Source organism: Schistocerca piceifrons, chromosome 1 (assembly GCF_021461385.2).
Source record: "Schistocerca piceifrons isolate TAMUIC-IGC-003096 chromosome 1, iqSchPice1.1, whole genome shotgun sequence".
Taxonomy (NCBI): domain Eukaryota; kingdom Metazoa; phylum Arthropoda; class Insecta; order Orthoptera; family Acrididae; genus Schistocerca; species Schistocerca piceifrons.
This window is the reverse complement of record NC_060138.1, coordinates 1,233,209,438-1,233,229,698: the sequence shown is the minus strand read 5'-3', so window position 1 is coordinate 1,233,229,698 and position 20,261 is coordinate 1,233,209,438. Positions and strand designations below refer to the sequence as shown.

The 20,261-nt window shown below is 37.4% G+C and overlaps 1 protein-coding gene across 2 annotated transcripts in view; it reads right to left on the bottom strand.

Moving 5' to 3' along the window:
• The window catches only part of LOC124781950 (E3 ubiquitin-protein ligase RNF123-like), a 162,549-nt gene extending 147,322 nt beyond the window's left edge, over positions 1 to 15,227 (bottom strand). For both annotated transcript variants that reach the window (XM_047253902.1, XM_047253903.1), the window contains exon 1: positions 14,957 to 15,227. The gene's annotated coding sequence lies outside the window, so the exon portion shown is untranslated. The remainder of the gene's footprint in view (positions 1 to 14,956) is intronic.
• Between the last annotated feature and the right edge of the window lie 5,034 nt (positions 15,228 to 20,261).

The window sequence follows — 20,261 nt, the reverse complement described above, 5'->3', positions numbered from 1 at the left end:
TTCTATATTTTGCACAGTGCAGGTTAGTAATAACTGTTCAGGGTGACTTTAGCCCTAGGTATGCTATGGACCCTCTTACAGCACAGAGCACTGGACAATGGCAAGAACAGTTCGAAGAAACAAGTTGTTTGTGTACAGGCAAATCGCTGGGCTGCTCCAGAGTGTCTGACACAGACATATAACGTATCCACCATGGTTTCACAAGGAGTTCGCAGAAACCCGTTCAACATGCAGCTTGACACCTCAACATGCCCTGATGTCCATCTGACATGTGTTGCGTTGACATTTACATATGAAACTACACAAAATTCAGCTGTGCAAGTTCTTCATGAAGGTGATAAACAACAATGTGTGGAGTTCTGTAGTTTTGTTCTTGGCAAGACATGACAGTTTTCTTCCACACTTAGTGTTTAGTGAAGAGGCAACATTCCTTTTAAATGGAAAGATGAACTGTCATAATGTGAGAATATTGGGTACGGAACAACCACATGAAGTTATACAACATGAGAGGGCCTCTCCAAAATTAAATAGTTTTGTGCAGTTTCACGGGGAAAGGTATAGGCTCCACTTTTCTTTGCTGAGAACACTGTTCCAGGAAGCACATATCTCAATATGGTTGAGAACTTTCTTCTCCCACAGTTGGAGACTGATATACCAACAGGATGGGGCACCATCACACTGGAATCTGGAAGTGCTGGAATTTTTAAATCAAAGGATTACTGAGCGATGGATCGGTTGCAATGGACCAAATGATTCAGCCTTACATTACTGGCCTCCAAGGCCACAGACCTGATTATTTCTTGTGGGGATTTATAAAAGACTCTGTTTATGTGCCTCCATTACCAACAACAATGAATGAACCGAGACATCGCATAACAGCGGCTGTGGAAGCAGTAACTCAAGACATGCTCGCTGCAGTGTGGGAACAATCTGATACCGCATAGACATATGCCATGCATCTCAAGGGGTGCATTTTGAACACCTATTAAAAGATATGAAAAAAAACTTTTTTTGTTTCCTGTTCATCAAAAACAAAATTCATTGTATATGTTTATTAGTTTCAGAAATATAGACATGCCAAATCAGATGATTCTTTTTGATACACTCCGTACAATCCTCCATTTACCCCTTCCACTCCACATAAAACCTAAATCAGGATGGTCTAATGGAATTAGAGCCATCATTTTCCTGAATATAAGGTCAGTCTGTTTAAAGCAATGCAATGTCATTCAGTTTACCCACCGCGTATAATACTGTCTTTATATACATTCTAAAGAAGTTGCTTCATAATACAAAAAGTTGATGCTACATTGTTCGTTTATTATTGTACTCCACAATCCATTGTACCTTTTCCCGTGTTGGATGTAGATGCACTAGAGTGATTTTCAACTTTTGTGTTCCATTTGCAGACAGCCCACAAGAAAAAACGATTGTTGATACCCTTCTACAGAGATATGAACATCTCCAATTTTTCCCTTATCGTCATTAGATGAGAGATAAGCTGCAGGATGTGATATGGCTCTTGATTTGTATTAGTGTGTTGGCTCATGGAATGCTGGGACTAAGGTTCTACATGGTGTACAGTGCCTCCCCTGTAGTGTCTCCCACCGGTTTGCAGATCATTTCTGTTATACTCTCATGATGACTAACTGTGAAATCAGTAAATAGAATACGAAAAATTAAGACAGGTAATCCATAACCTACACACAACACTCAGAAATTTGAAGACTACCTTGCAGGTTTACAACCCTGATAAAAATGTGGTGTGGAGTTGCACACACTTAGCAAATTACTGACCCGCCGCTGTGAACACATATGGTACATGCCGTATTCTAGCTGTGAGTTCATAAAAAAAAAATCAGTAATGTTTAAATAACACAGAATGTGGTATGTGAAATTCACAAGCATTGGTTCATTTACAAGTATTAACACCTATGAACGATTGTCTTTCATAATCTGTAAGCCTCTCTGCACAGGTGTATCACAGTATTGACCATTCCCTTCATTCAGTGGCTTTAATTGTACTACAACTTAAAGAAAATTATAAAAATTCAGAATGTGAAATCAACACATCACTAAGTTAATGTAAAAGCAGCATCATTCAGACAAACTCATGGGATTGCACTCAAACAGTCCACTAATATGATCATCACCAAATCTCTAAGTTCCACTACATAGATAATACACTGCCTGCAAAGGCAGATGAAGTACCAAACATATTAACTACCTGGTGAAAATGAAAGAAAGTGTGGTAACATCTTTCCAGATGTCTCCCAGTCATGCACAGAAAGCTGGAAATCACATGGCATGACACTGCACCAAATGCAGCTGGCCCCGTAACACAAAGTAGTTGAAGGGAGAGGAATAGAGTGTGTGTGTGTGTGTCAATTAGTGAGCATTTACAGGCCTAGTGAGCAGTTACAAGTGTGTGTGTCAATTAGTGAGCATTTACAGGCCTAGTGAGCAGTTACAAGTGTGTGTGTCAATTAGTGAGCATTTACAGGCCTAGTGAGCAGCTACGTGCCATGTGGAGGTGTTCTTCACTACATGAGCTGGAGACAATATCTGTATGGCTTCGCATGGGGTAGTATCATGGGGAAACTGAAAGAATGACAAAGTGTGGTAAGTGCAGCCCAGGAGTTTGGTATCACTGACGACATTGTTTCCTGTGGATGGAGAGTGTTCCAAACCACAGGCACTGCTGCCTGAAGGTCAACTTACAGCAGCAGATACTGGCACATTTTGCAACAGACAAGAAGAGACCCACATCAAACAGTGGGTGCTACAGCAACCATATTTAATACTACCACAAGGCATGGAGTCTCATGCTCCACGGTGGTATGGAAGCTGCCTGTGATGGTCTCTATTCCCAACGATCAGTCAATTATTTTCTGGGATACCTGCACATCGGTGGCACAGTTTGCGATGGTGCCAAGAGCATGGGGACTGGACCAATAAGGAGAGGGGGTCACACTTTTTTTTTTCCTCCAGATGAGAGCAGATTCAGTCTGAGTACTGATTCTGGATGTATCCTCATATAGTGAGAGGTGAGAACGTATAATGCACCCACGAACAAAGTCAAACATGACTATTTTGGTAGTCCAGGTGTTATGGTGTGTTGAGACATACAATGAGGTGACAAAAGCCATGGAATAGTGATATGCATACAGATGGCAGTAGCATTGCATATATGAGGTGTAATAGCTCAGTGCATTGGCAGAGCTGTCATTTGTACTCAGGCAATTCATGTGAAAAGGTTTCCGACATGATTATTGTTGCACAACACAAATTAAGAAACTTTGAATGCAGAATGGTATTTGGAGCTACACGCATTGAGTATTTCATTTCAGAAATCGTTAGGGAATACAATACTCCAAGTAACCGTGTCAAGAGTGTGACAACAATACCAAATTTCAGGCATTACCCCTCACCACAGACAATACAGAGACTGACAGCCTTCACTTAACAGCCGAGAGCAGGGGTGTTTGAGTAGAGTTGTCACTGGTGACAGACAAGCAACACTGCAAGAAATCAATGTGGAAAATATGATATATTACCCATTAGGACAGTGTGGGGAACTTGGCATTAAAGGGCTATGGCATCAGACGACATGCAAGTGCCTTTGCTAACAGCATGACATCACCTGCAGCATTTCTTCTTGGATAGTGACCATACAGGTTGGACCCAGACGACTGGAATACTGTGGTCTGGTCAGATGAGTCCTAATTTCAGTTGGTAAAAGCTAATGATGGGGTTCAAGTGTGGTGCAGGTCCCATGAAGCCACTGACCTGAGCTGTCAACAATGCATTCTGCAAGCTGATGGTAGCTCGATAATGGTGTAGGCTGTGTTTACATGGAATGGACTGGGTCCTCTGGTCCAACTGAACCAATCATTGACTAGAAATGGTAATGTTTGGCTCCTTGGAGTAAAAAAAAAAAAAAAAAAAAAAAAAAAAAAAGGAATTTTTGTAGATGAGAGTGCGCCATATCACCAGGCTACAATTGTTTGTCATTGGTTTGAAGAACATTGGGGACAATTCAAGAGAATGATCTGGCAACCCAAATCTCATTGAACATTCATGGTATATAATTGAAAGTTCAGTTCATGCACAAAATCGTGCACCTGCAACACTTTTCCAATAATGGATGGCTATAGAGGCTGCATGGGTCAATATTTCTTCAGGGGACTTCCAACGACTTGGTGAGTTCGTGCCACATTGAGTTGCTGCACTATGCTGTGCAAAAGGTCTGACACGATGTTAGGAAGTGCCCCTGGCATTTGTCATCTCAGTTAATGTTACATGGAAATATTGAACTCCAAACCTTTGAAGATAGTGCACTCAATGCTCAATGGTATTGTGACAGTGTACTCCTTCCTCATGTGGATCTTTTTAGTGGTGCATTCAACCTTGACTTTATTTTTAGGGTTTCATGCTTCAGTCTGTAAAAAAGAAACCCTTATAGGTTCACCTTGTTGTAGTCTGTCTGACTGTCCAACTATTTACAGCTCTTTTTCTCAGGAAGGGGTACACATATCAAGTTCAAATTTATGTCACATATTAAGGTCTACTGTAAAAATTTTGATGTAAAAATTTTAAACTTCTGTGTCAATGCAATCACAATATGTGGATATTTATGTTATATATTGTGATACTCAAAAACTCACATCAAAAAGCTACAGGGTACTTCCCGTTGAACTAGAATCATGAAATTTTGTAAGAAGCAAGGTTTCACAGTACAAGTAAAGCAAAACAATCTGAAAATTGTTAAACTGTAATTATATAACATAAAAATAACTTTTTGCCATTAGAAATTCACTGCATTCATCATCTCTCAAAAGCATAATACACATACATTACTGCATTCAAACATGAGTTGTAAGTTTTAGTGATGTTTTAGTAAGTAAATAAAGATGTTTTAATAAGTCTTCTACATCTAAATACCTAAACTGAAGTCCTCTGCTCGCTTCTCTTTGTATGTCCATTTTAGTATGAGGAGCTACTGTAGATATTTTGATATGGTGTTGGAATTTCTGGGACCAATATCTTGCCAGTTTCTATAATTAAATCAGGCAAAAATTGTTGAGATTCTCAATTCCCATATATAAAATTTGCAAGGAACTCTCAGTGCGTGAGTCTTACTTGCCAATTTTTATGGATGATATAATTCCCAACCACATCAAATGGCAAACATTGAGAATCTCTCGGAATGAGAAGAAATTGACTGCCCTGCCTGTTCTCCTGACTTAAAATTTTACCAATTACATGTGGAATTCTTGAAGAGAAAGATATTGCAGCATGTACACACACATCAACAATGATGCAGCTTTTGTCCACCGCGCTAGTGGAGGAATAGAACAGCCTACCACAAGAATCCCTTACCAACCATGTGACCAGCATGGGAGCACATTACAGAACATGTGTTATTGACCGTGGTGATCACACACACTATTAACTCTTTGACTGCTATGCGCAACACTGGCTGTTGCAATTTGTATGCTGCATTGTCACGCCACTCGCCGTGCTCTGGGTGCTGAATACATCTGGCGCGCTCGCCACGTGCAATGCTTCCAACACGCTTGCTGTTTTTCAGCTTTCTATTTTGTTCTGGCCTTTGGACTGGCTTTGGATGAATTGGGGTATTTATTTCCAATATTTACACTTCATTTTTGAGTGAGGCGCATTTTTATTATAATGTACATACAAATAAAGACGTTCACAAAAGTGACTTACTACTCTCTCAAAACAAGAATAAAAAGTTTTTTATTGGTCCATTTGTTTTCTGTCATCCTTGTGGGTCATTGTGCATCTTCATTTGAAGATGATGAGTGTTGAATAGAAAAAAAACCAGCTGTGAACTTCCTCTCGATGTAGTAGGCTTTGCACTAGTAATTACAGATGGAAATGAATGAAAATCAACAACGTCTGTAGATTGTGAACTATTTGTATCGCTGTTTATTGATGAGCACAGCGATCCTTCAGAGTCATTCTCCATCAACATCTGTATTACCTCTTCGGAGGCGAGGAGCTTTTTACATGTCATCACAATATGTAAATTCACTATGCAAACACAAGCGAATAACAGGTGACTGATGTCTGAACCAAGGATAGTCTCTTGCAGAAAGGTGCGAAACTGCAGTTCGACAGAAATCACAGTCGTGTCATCTGTTGTGCCTAAAGCAAATCACTCGTACAAGTGCTGTGAGGGTCCGCCAAAAGTGCTGACATCGTTGTCAAATATAGTCATGTTCCGCATATTGAAATGCCATGTGTTGCAATTAGAGCAAGCGATAAGGTGTGGAGAGAGTCCGCCAGTGGCGCTGCAAACAAACAGACGTCTTATTCAAGCGCAGCTACACTATAGGCGAGCGAACATCTCAGAACTTCTACAGTATTTGGCAGCACCTGGAGCATGGCAGTGGTGAACTGCTGTGGCAGTCAATCGCACCCAGGGCACGGCGCAGTTGGAACGCAGTAGTAGTCAGCCACAGTCAATGGGTTAAGAATCACGTCCCACCTTCGGTAATATCCAGGGGACCATCGTGAATCAAGGTGACTTCAGTGTAATTATTATCTTTGAATAGAATTCTAATCTGTTCACCTCATTGCTTATTTCTTTCAGTTACCTTATGTACTATACTGTAGCAGCTCTTTTTATGCACGGTCCAAGTTTCATCAAGCTATGTCACTTGGCTGTGACCAGTCATGTGAAAGTTTCTTTTGTCCTTAAGTTTTAAAAACCAGTGAATTTCGTCACCATAGAAGTGGAGCATATCACTGCCCATGATTAGTATCCAGAGGATAAAACAAATAGACACAATTATGTCACCTATAGCCACACACAAGGGACTGACCGTGGTCCACTGGCCACCAGCACTTTCATACTTACTCCAGACTTGTAAGCAGAAGTTTTTTAACAACACCCATCATTCAAGTTATAGTAGATATACAGTTAATATACAGATGGACAAGACAAAAATTTATGATCACTGCTCACTGCAAGATTTAATGCTACTTGATGGCATTCCGAGTTCCTGATGTGGTAAGGAAAACATATAAATACAGCAGAGATGAATGAAAAATCTTTCTACTGATGAAATCCACTATAATAAACAACTCTGACAAAGGTCTTGTTGTTGTGGCCTAAGACCTGGACAGAAGCATCTTGGAAGTGATTAAGCTGGTTCACTGTTCATATACTACTGCCATAAGCCTCTGTCAACCGTGGCTGGAGGACAGTGAAAGCACAAGTAAGTAAAAAAGTGTTGGACATCCACCCTCCATGACAGACTGTGAGTTCGAAGGCTTGTCCACTCTGTAAGGCAGGACAAATGGTGATCTGTGGCTGATCTGAAGACAAGAGCACAATACTGGTGCAAGCACAAGTGATTTGGAGCACAGTGTTCAACATGTGTTTCTGAACATGGTACTTTGTAGCACATGACTTACGTGTTCTCATGTCCACCCAACAAAATATTTCAATATTATGAGAAGGAAAGTTGCCACTCACCATATAGCAGAGATGCTGAGTCGAAGATAGGCACAACAAAAAGATTTTCACACTTAAAGCTTCTGGCCAATGCCCTTTGCCAACAAAACACACACACACACACACACACACACACACACACAACTGAAAGCACACTGCAAGCGGCAGCACTAGTGCATGATGGAAGTGGCGACTGGGTGGGGGAAAGGAGGAGACTGGGGCGGTGAGGGGGAGGGATAGTATGGTGGGAGAAAGTACAGATCACATCTGTTTAAAAATCAAGTAACGCAAGTGGTCCACAAAATTACCATCCAATATCTTTGACAATCACTTTTTGTGGAAACTTAGGACATATTCTGAGCTCAAACATAATGAGTTATCTTGAAAAAGAATGATCTTCTCCACACCAACAAGCATGGTTTTCAAAAACATCTATCATGTGAAACCAAACTCGCACTTTTCTCACATGAAATGCTGAACTCGATGGATCAAGGGAGTCTGGTAGATGCAGTATTTCTCAACTTGCAAAAAGTATTTGACTCAGAACCGTATCTATGCTTATTATCAAAAGTAAAATGGTATGGGGTATCTAGCAAAATCTGCGACAGGACAGGCGACTTTTTAATAAGTAGGGTAGAGCTGGCAGAGGCTGCAAGTTAGATGGGGCTGGACGATTTAGCTGTTAGTGACATTCGGGTAAGGGGTGAGAAAGAAGAGGAAGTGGGAGAATACAAGGTCTACCTGTCAGGAATCAAAGCAGGAATAGCACAATGGGGTGTAAGGCTTTACATCAGGAAAGAAATGGAACCCAGCGTAGTTGCAATAAGGTATGTAAATGAATGACTGATGTGGATAGACTTGACAGTGTCTAGCAAGAAAATTAGGATTGTGTCAGTATATCCGCATTGTGAAGGGACAGATCAAGATAAGATGGATAGTTTTTATGAGGCACTCAGTGATGTAGTTGTTAGAGTAAGGACAAGGACAGGGTTCTGCTCATGGGTGATTTTAACGCCAGGATTGGAAATCGAACAGAAGGGTATGAAAAGGTTATGGGTAAATTTGGAGAGGATATGGAGGCCAACAGGAACGGGAAACAACTCTTGGATTTCTGTGCCAAATGGGCTTAGTAATCACAAACTCCTTTTTTAAACATAAGAACATTCACCGGTATACTTGGGAAGGCAGGGGAACCAGATCTGTCATTGACTATATAATAACAGATCAGGAATTCGGGAAGGCTGTGAGGGACACACATGTATCCAGGGGATTCTTTGATGACACTGATCATTATTTAATCGGCAGTGAAATTGGGATTGTGAGGCCGAAAATGCAGGAGGTCAGGTCCATATGTAGGAGGATAAGAGTGGAGAAACTTCAGGATAAGGAAATCAGGCACAAGTACATAACAGCGATCTCAGAAAGGTACCAGTTAGTTGAATGTAGTCAATTACAGTCACTGGAAAAGGAATGGACAAGGTACAGGGACACAGTACTAGAAGTGGCTAAAGAATGTCTTGGAACAGTAGTGTGTAAAAGTAGGATGAAGCAAACAGAAATATAAACGGATTGAGTGGCAAATAGGAGGAACAAAGTTAGAACAGGTGGACGGTTTCAAGTATTTAGGATGCATATTCTCACAGGATGGCAACATAGTGAAAGAACTGGAAGCGAGGTGTAGCAAAGATAATGCAGTGAGCTCAGCTACGATCTAATCTCTTTTGCAAGAAGGAAGTCAGTACCACGACTAAGTTATCTGTGCACCGTTCAATCTTTCGACCAACTTTGTTGTATAGGAGCGAAAGCTGGGTGGATTCAGGTTACCTTATCAACAAGGTTGAGGTTACAGATATGAAAGTAGCTAGGATGATTGCAGGTACTAGTAGATGGGAACAATGGCAGGAGGGTGTCCACAATGAGGAAATCAAAGAAAAACTGGGAATGAACTCTATAGATGTAGCAGTCAGGGTGAACAGGCTTAGATGGTGGGGTCATGTTACACACATGGGAGAAGCAAGGTTACCCAAAAGACTCATGGGTTCAGCAGTAGAGGGTAGGAGGAGTCGGGGCAGACCAAGGAGAAGGTACCTGGATTCGGTTAAGAATGATTTGGAAGTAATAGGTTTAACATCAGAAGAGGCACCAATGTTAGCACTGAATAGGGGATCGTGGAGGAATTTTATAAGGGGGCTATGCTCCAGACTGAACGCTGAAAGGCATAATCAGTCTTAAATGATGATGATGATGATGTAGGGTGCAGCAAGTTATGTTGGATGGAGAGTGAGCAAAAGATGTCGAAGTAACTTCAGGTATGCCCCAAGGATGTGTGTGGGATCCTTGCTCTTCATCTTGTATATTACTGGCCTCGGCCTTTTGGGGGATGGTGCAGTTGTTTAGAATGAAGTTCTGTCTGAAAGGAGCTGCACAATTATTCAGTCAGATCTTGATATGATTTCAAAGTGGTGCAAGGCTTGATAATTTGCTTTAAATGTACAGAATGCAGAATTGTGCACTTCACAAAATGGAAAATACCTCGTATTCTGTGACTATAATATCAATGAGTCACAGTAGGAATTGGTCAACTTTTTTTTTTTTTTTTTTTTTTTTTTTTTTTTTTTTTTTTTTTTTAAAAAAAAGAGATAAGAAATGGAACAATCACATAGGCTCCATCACAGGTAAATCAGGTGACAGGCTTTAGTTTATTAGTTGAATACTAGGAAATTACAATCAGTCTACAAAGGAGGTTTCTAACAAATCACTCATGTGACCCATCCTAGAATATTCTCCAAATGTGTGAGATCTGTACCAGATATGACTAACATGAGATACCGAACAGACACAGAGAAACACAGCACAAATTGTCGGAGTTTGTCTGATCCATTGTGTCTGTAGTTAATATGAGGTGGCTTAGAACACTACATACATTTAATAAAGGAATAAAACATGAACATATTTATTTACACTATGTACAACATACAGTATGTTATACATTATTTAGATCTCTTGGTTCTCAGATGTTAATCATTGAACTATCTGTATCATAATGTTATCTCCTGCTAAGTTTCAATCACTACATATCAACATCATCTGCTAGTACATAGTTGTCTCACTGCTGGTCTTTTGTGATCTGGAAGGAAACCAGTAGGGGAGATGGCGTGGGGAGGGAACATAGCTCCATATGTGGTGTCTTAGAAAGATACAAGAAAGGATACATAGCATGTACCGAGTAAAAGTGAAAACTGTGTCCTCTGGTGGCCCCTGCTGTGACTGATGGAGGTAACTGTTTTTTAGAAAAATGACATTGTACTGATGTAAATATTAATTTGACCAAAGAAGAAAAAGAGTAGCTTTCAGTACTTCTGAGTAATCAGTCCCCCCCCCCTTCCCCTCCTTTTTAAAGCAGCTTTCTCGCTGGTTTACCAGGTATTTTTAGTTGATATAAGCACAGTATTACATGGTCTAGTATTAGTTTAGTGTTTACAGTTAACTGGATGTTATATTTCTTGATGGACTATAGGGAACAAGATGAATAAATGAATGAATGAATGAAGATTGGCTTCCCCACATTTTGAATTGTATTTTACTTCATTGTTGTAAATAATTACAGTGTCATCGTTTTACAATGTTTTCAAATGTATTAGTTTGAGAAATATATTATTATAGTGTTATTAATTAGTGTAGCTATTCTGAGTTCCTTCAATTGAGACAGAATGCAGATTATATCAAGAGAGTGGTGGAAATCCACCTCATATGCAGCTAAATGCTATAAGTGTATGAGAAGCATTTCAAACAGTTCTATTAAAATCGAAAACACTGTATATTCTACAATATGTAGATTCATAAACCAGTAACAGTCCATTTTAATATCTACATATGGTAAATATTGCCTCAATAAATGAATGAATAAAATGTTCAGCTACAAGACAGATGCGTTTAGCTACAAAATTATCACAATGAAGTCTTGATAAGATTTCAACTTACTGCACCTAATGATAAGTGATCTGATAAATAGACTGCAGATAACTGTAGAACAATTCAAGTCACTCACAAAATGCAAAGACTGTAATCTTAAATCAAAAAATATGACATCAACTACAACAGATTGTTTCATCTTTGTATTAATTGGTTCTTCTGACTGTTTCAGTGAGTGTTCTATTGTGATCTCAAAATGAAAGTAATTCCTATGATGGCAAGCAGTGTACAGGAACTGAACAATAACACAGCAAGATCTCTTGAACAATGATCAGTTTGTAGATAATGAAGTGACTTTGCAGATGTCTTGAACAGTGTAACAAAGGCAATTATTCAAGCTATACATTATTGACTCAGCAAACCCAGGCAGCAGCTATGCAAATTTTGACTGCAACACATTTAGACAGAATTGAAAATAAAATATTAACAACTAGAAGTTGTAGCAATAATCTATGTTATTTTGGTAAGACTGGAGCTAAAAGAACAGCAGACAGTGCCAAGTTACTTCAACAACCTCTAATTCAAATCGTCAATAAATAATGACTTCTACTATAAAATAATTGCTAATAGTCTAACACAGTGGCAATTGGCTTATTCAGATACTGTGAAAGTGTTTGACAATAATGAATAACCTACTTCATCAATAAAAATAGTTCAAAGGCATACTGACAAGCTCTGCCTAAAAAGGAACCAGATGTGTTTGGTTAGAAAATATGTTACACATAAGAAAAAGCTGCATGTAATGGTGGTTTGTTCGATTCACAGATGTAGCAGCAAAACTAGCCTTTATCAAAATCTATAAATAAAGAAGAAAGCAAGACACTCAGGACTAATTCCCATTCTGTATAAAAAGCCCAAACATATACTGAACTAACTGAAAATTACGTCAGATATTTATACTTAGGGAAACAGAAAATGGAAAAATCAATATGTAAGAACCAATAACAAAAAATTTACTATTAATTACACCTATACTTAACAGGCAATTCCTAAAATTAGACATATTGAGGGAATTTATAGAATTTATAAAAAACATAAAAGAAACTACAACACTTTTCAAATGACTAAAACTTGTAACAAGAACGAAATTGTGAACACAGAAAAGAGTGCAGTGAAAGGAACCATATGAGTCTTACACTCCTGAGTGAAGTAACTACTTTCTATAGGTAAAGTTACTGGACTCACTTCCACAGTGATACATACTTCCATAGCTATGGAATAAGTGTGTCATGTGTACTGCAGCATTAGGGTATGGAGAAGAAAAGGTAGAGTAGTATAATGTAAAGGAACACAATGTGTGACTTTGTAAGTGTCCACAGATGTGTCATAGGAATATTTAGCCAGTATGCTTTCAATTCTCTTGTCTGTATAAAAGGAAATCAAGGATTCTGCAATAGATAAAAGATTCACAACTATGACACACGAAATACGGCCGACAGCGATATTCCAAACTGCCACATAAGCAAGACATTGGACAGTTTTCCCACAGCTGCCCTGAAGACTTTCAACCATCTACCACTGTATGTTTGAACACTGTTCCTGAGGATATTCAGAGCTAGACTGACACACGTGCTCAAGCAATAGCCACTATATTCTGTAAACAATTTTTTCTCTACAAGTAGAACTGTAGGCTGGTCAACTTGACACCATGACATGTGAAGCTACAAACCGAAAACATGAAACAGCTGTAAAGTACTGTTTATAACATCTACGTTGTGTAATGCCCCTTGTCTGTTATCTTAGTTTTAGCAGTGGTTTTAACATATAATGGACGAGATGTGATTCAATCTGTCCAGCCATGGCCAGTGAACAATGACTAGTAATAGTCACAGAAAAGGACCTCGCAATTGTGTTGGTGGCATTGTTAAGACATTAGTAAGAAAGCAAGTCTGCAGAGGGTATATGATAACCAAATTCTTACTCCACAATAACTTTTTGATTGGGCAGTTAAAAACATTACATCTGTACACTCAGAATTTTGAACACAAGAGGAGTACATTGAAACCGAAAGATTTCTAGGAGAGTGCTTCAACTAATCTGTTACCATCAGAGGAACACAGAGGTTACATGTCTTTATACTGATAGCATCAAGAGTAAAAAAATGTACAGATTTCTTCAGATAGGCTTACAACACAATCTACTGTTGAAACAGTCACAAAACCTTTGGAAAACTGGCTTTGACAGATATTCATGGATACATTGCTGCCATATACAACACAAAATGGTGGCTAGTTTATTTTTTAAATTTTTTTAACAAAAGATGAAGTTCTTGATGAAGTTAAAGTTACTTCTCTTCATTCAGCTGGCCCATCATTGTCTTAGGCATATCCTACAAAACTGGATATTTGTTAGTATCTGTAAATAACATTCTTTGTAAAGCAAACCCAGTGACACCAGGAGTAAGAATGTATCAAATTCCTGGGCATGATATTTTTTTTAAAAAGGAGTGAGAACTTAAAACACATACTTTTGTAACAAGTTTCACGAGACAATTCAAATGCATGTGTTAACAGTAAGTGTGAATGTGTACAGGGATATGTTAACAATAAAGTTACATATATTTTTTTGTTTAAATGTATAAATTTAGAATCAAGGAAAGAGTTCCAAAAGGACAACTGTACCACCATTTTAGCTTAGTTGGGAGAGATGCTACAGCAATTTGAAATTATGGCAGTGGGGAGTTTTTTTTGCAATTTTTTTACAATTTCACATTGTTGTATTTTCATAATGGACTGAAGTATATTAATAACATTGGGCATTTTTCTTTAGCTATAAGTAGGCTACCACTGTGCGAGCTGCATGAAAATCTGAGTCAGGTAGTGACTCCAATACTACATATGTTAAACGGGAGACACTGAAATGTTACTTTTCTCACATTCCAAATACTTAAATGATACAAATTGAGGTTTATTTTTGAACATAAGTGACGTCTAAGTTTCATGTCTAACATCTGTTTTTGGAGTGTTGAAACTTTCCACCACAGACTAAAGATATTATGGCCCCAGCTTACAAGATCAGTGCTGTTGTTATTTTGTGTAAGAAATGCTTATATATCTTACAAAATCAGAAAATGATTTGGAATGACATGTAAAAAATTGTCGGCCCTTGCATAAGCTTATGATGCTCATTTCTTTTAAATGTGCAGTTAATTTCTTCTATTACTTACCTCAGTAATTAAAATACTTGTGTCACGTGAAATTAAAAGGTACATCAAAATATTTGTGTGTATAGATGCACTGTGGGAGTTACAATTCGATATTTCGTAAAATTGATTCCTTTATTGATACGACAGGAATTCTGTGTGAAATTCTATTTATATATTTTTTTTAAGCGACAAATTTTGTAGCTGTTATAGAACATCATCTGTTGTTTAAGACCTGGGCAACATGACAACTGTCATGCCCAAGTGGTTTCAAACTACCACGCAATACCGATGTTATTAACTACATCACAAACACCAACATCGTACCACAGGTTGATTGTGATTGTACATACCTTCCTTCTCCTTCTAATAATTTCATCAAGTCATCTTTTACAAAAATTTTGCTGGGCGACTTACGACGCGTGCAGCTGCAATCAGCGTCTGTCACTAATACTTATTTTCTTGTTCAAATATATTTCGAGGCACATGTGCAAAATAAAAAAATTTGAAGTTTCTTAAATTTTGAAAAATTTTCTACCATAACAAGCCATAAGGGTTCCACAACACAAGCATTTTGCATGTTTGGTTTCTTGTTTACTCTATGACGAAACTATCATCTTTGTCAAATCTCGTTTTCCGCAGTCCGGTGAAAGACTGTTTTGCAAGGATCCTACTCCAGTACTCTATAGGTCGAAAATTTATTGTGCAAATGTTGACGCGCATGTATTAAGCTCGAAGTACCACTTCAGAAAGCGTGATGTGAGCACCGTGGTGTTGTTTAGAAACTTTTATTTTACAAAGTAGGAAATGTGAAGAAGGGAACTGTCGCTTCTCAAACGAAATATAAATGTTGTACCATATTATTTAGTTTTCCGAATCATGGTTTGCCGGGGTGTGTCAATGGCTGGTTTTAACAACAAAATATTATGTTATACAAATTATCAAATCAGTTTACATACACATTATGATCTGCTAAAGTAAAAGTAAAATATAAAGAAAGAGAGAAGGCAGACGAGGAGACCTGGTCTAATGAATTCAGCTGAAACAAAACAGTTACAGAATATGCATGTAGTATTGCTTCCGTTATTTACTGTAAAATATAAAGTTCCCAACAAATTCCATGTTCGTACATACGCCGCCCAGTACGAATGAAACCGAAAGAAGACTAGCAACGCCTTGTTAAGTATTGTTTGCGCTTAAGGGACAACCACTTTAAAGTCTGTTATCGCAATAGACGCAAATAATTCTGCAGTAATGAAGTGGGAAAAAAATCATAACTTTTATAAGTTTTGTGGCATTACCGCACTACAGAAAAAATCATAAATGGAGAGGTTGAAGGAATAAATGATAATCGTTAAACTTCATTAAATCAGAAGTAAAGCATCCCCGTGATGACCTGGAATGGCTTGGGGGTTTCGTGTGAGTAGCAGTCTAGTAGAAGAGGCCTCTTTCCCCAACTACTTATCATTTTAGCTCTAATGTTTTGTTTCAGGCAAACGCGACTTGAATGTGTTACCGATAATTTTGTCAGTCATTTGCCCGGGAAAGTAATTTCGATGTTGTTGTGGTTGTGGTAGTAAGTCCGAAGACTGGTTTGATGGAGCTCTCCACGCTGCTGTACCCTATGCAAGGCCCAACCGCACTGAGTTGCTGTACTCTATTCAAGGCTCATCCTCACTGAATAACTACTGCAACCTACATCCTTCTGAATCTGCTTAACGTATTCATCTTTTGGTCTCTTCCTACGATTTTTAACTCCAATACTGAACTGGGATCCCTTGATGTCTCAGAATGTGTCCTATCAACCGATCCCTTTATCTACTCGGGTTATGCACATATTTAAATCCCCGATTCCATTCATTACCTTCTCATTAGTTACATGGTCTACATATCTAATCTTCAGCTTTTCTGTAGAACCACATTCCTAAAACTTCTATTCTTTACTTGTCTAAACGGTTTATCGTTCATGTTTCACTTCCATACATGGCTGCACACCATACAGATACTTTCAGAAAAGACTACCTAACACTTAAGTCTATATTTGATGTTAACAAATTTCTCTTCTTCAGAGACACTTTTCTCACCATTGCCAGTCTACATTTTATGTCCTCTCCACTTTGGCCATCGTCAGTTATTTTGCTCCCCAAATAGCAAAACTCTTCTAATAATCTAATTCCCTCAGTATCACCTGAGGGGTCATTCCATATAAAATCATCCAATAAAAAATAAATTTTACACCCACCTCCTTAGATTTTCATGAAATTTGACTCAAATGGTTTTAATACCATCCTGACAAAACCTGCAAATTTTTTTTGCTGTATCTCTTATAGTTTTTTTTATAAATTTTTAAAGTTTTTATGTTTTGCGTTTTCCGAACCTTCGGAAATGGTAAATTTAATTTGTATTCAAAACTTTAAAATTGGTTATCTTAAAAACTCTTTTAGATAACATCATGAATTTTTGCAGCAAGTTTATTTATTATACATGTTTGTAGATAAAAATGATACTATTAAAATATATTAATATTTTCTATGAAAAAATATATGTTTTTTTTTCAGCTGTTTTGTTTTATAAGAATTGCAATATCTAGAGTCTCAGACCTGATAGAATGCTCAAATTTGTTTTAATTTACTCTTAAACATATAGGCTACTTGATAAAACAAATAATGATGGCTTTTTAACATGTTTATTAATTATAGTAGATTACATTAGAATTTTGTACAAAGATAGTATACTTACGACACTTATGTATAACCCAACTGATTGCTTGAAACATTGAATTTTTTGAGTAATTTTGTCTTTTTAATAAACATTAATGCTGATTCAAACTGTTTTTCCACTTCATCCAAGAGCTTTCAGTTCTTTTGATACAGTCTTTTTTGAAGTAATACATTCTTCCAGTGCCGCTTGATTGAGGTGCGTCTACTACACAGACTATGTGCTCCAAAGGCACTATGCAAGAATCTTCTCTTTTAGGCCAATAAAATGATGCAGCTGCTCCTGAAGGATGTAGAAATAGAATTTCTGCATCTTCTTCATCATTGAATATTGTTTTTACCAGTCCAAAGCACCAGTTACCATCGTAATTTGCAGCAAGATCAATGGAAAGAAAAGACTAAGGAGGGTTTTACACTATCTGTATTCCTTCTAATTTCAAGGTTGTTTGTTGGAAGTGGTTTGAAGTTATGAAAACTTCTTGTTCCAGTAATGGTTCGGGTTGCTGAAAAACGTTTTTCTAGTTTTAACCATAGCAAATCAGCTTCTTTTTTGTCAATAAAGTGAAAATGAATGTTTTCAATATTTTTTTTTACAAATCTTGTACACATTGATTGCTGTCATTATTTGTTCTTCGTCTGAAAGCTGTAGACTGGCTTTCCTTAAAATTCTTTAATAGTTCCTCCTAGGCCATCACAAATTGACTTCCCATGACTTGTTGCAAAAAAAGTGTGTTGGGCCTTCAAATTAAAGTCTCTCAAGTGCTCAGTCAAATTTTTAAAACTGTTTCTATTTTTGTACTGCCCAGCACAACCATCTGTAAAGTAGTGAACTGAGTCAATGTCAGTATGATGTAATGACAGCCACTTTGTAATTTCTTTTTGTAAAAAGTTAACAAAACCAGTGTCATGTTCTTGGTCATCACTAATAAAACATTGGTTGGAAACAAAAACATTGTTTTCCTCATTTCTTGGAAAAACTCCAACTGGACGTAGAGTACAACCACCTCTATTCCAGTGGTAACTTTGGATCTCATTTTGTATAACAAAGGAATAATTTTCACTGAAATCCATCACAATAATTGCTGTTTTGGGTGGTGGATCTTCTTTCAATCTTTTAAAGGCTGCTGATTGGGATTTTGCTATAAATGAGTGCAGGGTGAGCTTTTCCAATGACATAACCAATAAAGAAATGTAGTCTTCAATACTGATAGACTGTTTGATCATTTCTGCCCTGTTTGTGTTAACCAACTGACACATTGCAATTTCTTCTTCTAAATCATAATCTTCACTTAGTTTTTCAGTTAAGTACACACTTAGTGCAGTATTTGCAGGACAGCTGTCGCAATGACGTAGCACGCAGTTTTGGTTTTCCGTGTTGCACACGAGCATCTTAATTAGGTCTTTATAAGATTCTTCAATTTTCACAGCATCCAGTAATAGTTTAACATTCTGGTGGATACTGCATACACATGCAGTGTGTGTGCCTGCAGCACCAGCAAGGATACACCATTTAGGTCTCAAGAAACAAAATTTTGAAAATCCTACTTCTACCTCGGGATTCTCCCATTTGAAAGAATAATAGAGTTCTCTCAAGTTACACAAAATAAGTCTCTTTTGCGTGTACACATTTTTTTGAACACTTACTTTGTCTTTTGTTCCAGGTAGCACTCTGGAACTTTCATCCTTTTCATAAAAATCTGTTACAAGTCTTACTGTATTTTCAGAAAGAGTTTTACCTTTTTTTTGGACCAGGAGTTTCCAAAATACCCTTTTCAGATTTTAGCTTTCTAGCTTGTCGCACCATGTACTCACTTACATTAAATTCTTTCATCACTTTATTTCGACTCCAAGAATCTGGAGCCAAGGTCAGAATCTGCATTTTTCCAGCCCTCCCAACAGATGAAATCTTCTCTTTCATAAGAGAAATCATTACATCAAAATCCTTTGCTTTCTCAACCACACTTGTATCTTCTTCGTCATCATCAGAACTTGGTGCATCATATTTTAATGCTTTTGAAACCGTCTTTTTTGCAGTCTTTTCAATACTGCTAACCTTCTTTTTAAAATAAGACCGTTTACTTTGTTCTGACAAGCCATAAAGCTTTATCGGTGTTAAACCTGAATTATCAAGGGCAATGTTTGTTTGTACGAGGGATTCATTTCTGGATTCCAATGATTCTAATTCAACCATGATTTCATCATCTGTTTCACTTTCATTGACTTCAACTCTTAATTTTTCCTCACAAACGTTACGGCATGTTGAGCAAAACTTTTGTCCAGGTTTTATGCTAATATTTTTTGTCAGTAATTGTTTAGAAAGATCCAAGCCTACACTTCTCAATGATTTTTTGATGGGCTTTTTGTGTTTTTTTAGTGGGTCTACACATGTTGTTTGATATTTTTCAAAAACATTTAAAAAGTAGTAACTGTGGTGTGAACATATATTCTTAAATTCACACAGATTAATTCCAGATTATAAGTGGATCAAATCTTTTTCTTCCTCACTCAATTCAGATACCGGCTGTAACTTTTTTGAAGGTGTGTAGGTTGTTTGGAAACAGTCAAATTTTTTAAATAACCCTACGCTACAGGTTTGAATATCTGACATACTGATTTCACTTTTGGTCTGATTACTGTTCTGGTTACTTTTATAGGATATTGGAAAAGAATCTCTGTAAACTAAGTAACAGTACTTACTGAAAGTTCGAATAAACTTAATAAAATACTATCCAAGCACTATTTAACACTGTAATAATTTTTTACTTCAAAACACAGGAGTAACAAAACAAAATCCAAGTGTACATTGTTACTCCAAGAAGACAAAAACTTATTTTCGGTCTCTAAGTCACTTGGTACTTTTTATTTTTAAAATATAATTAATATTATTTTAAAAATTAGATAACTATTAAACAGGTTAAAAAGCCAACAAAATTTTTTCTTT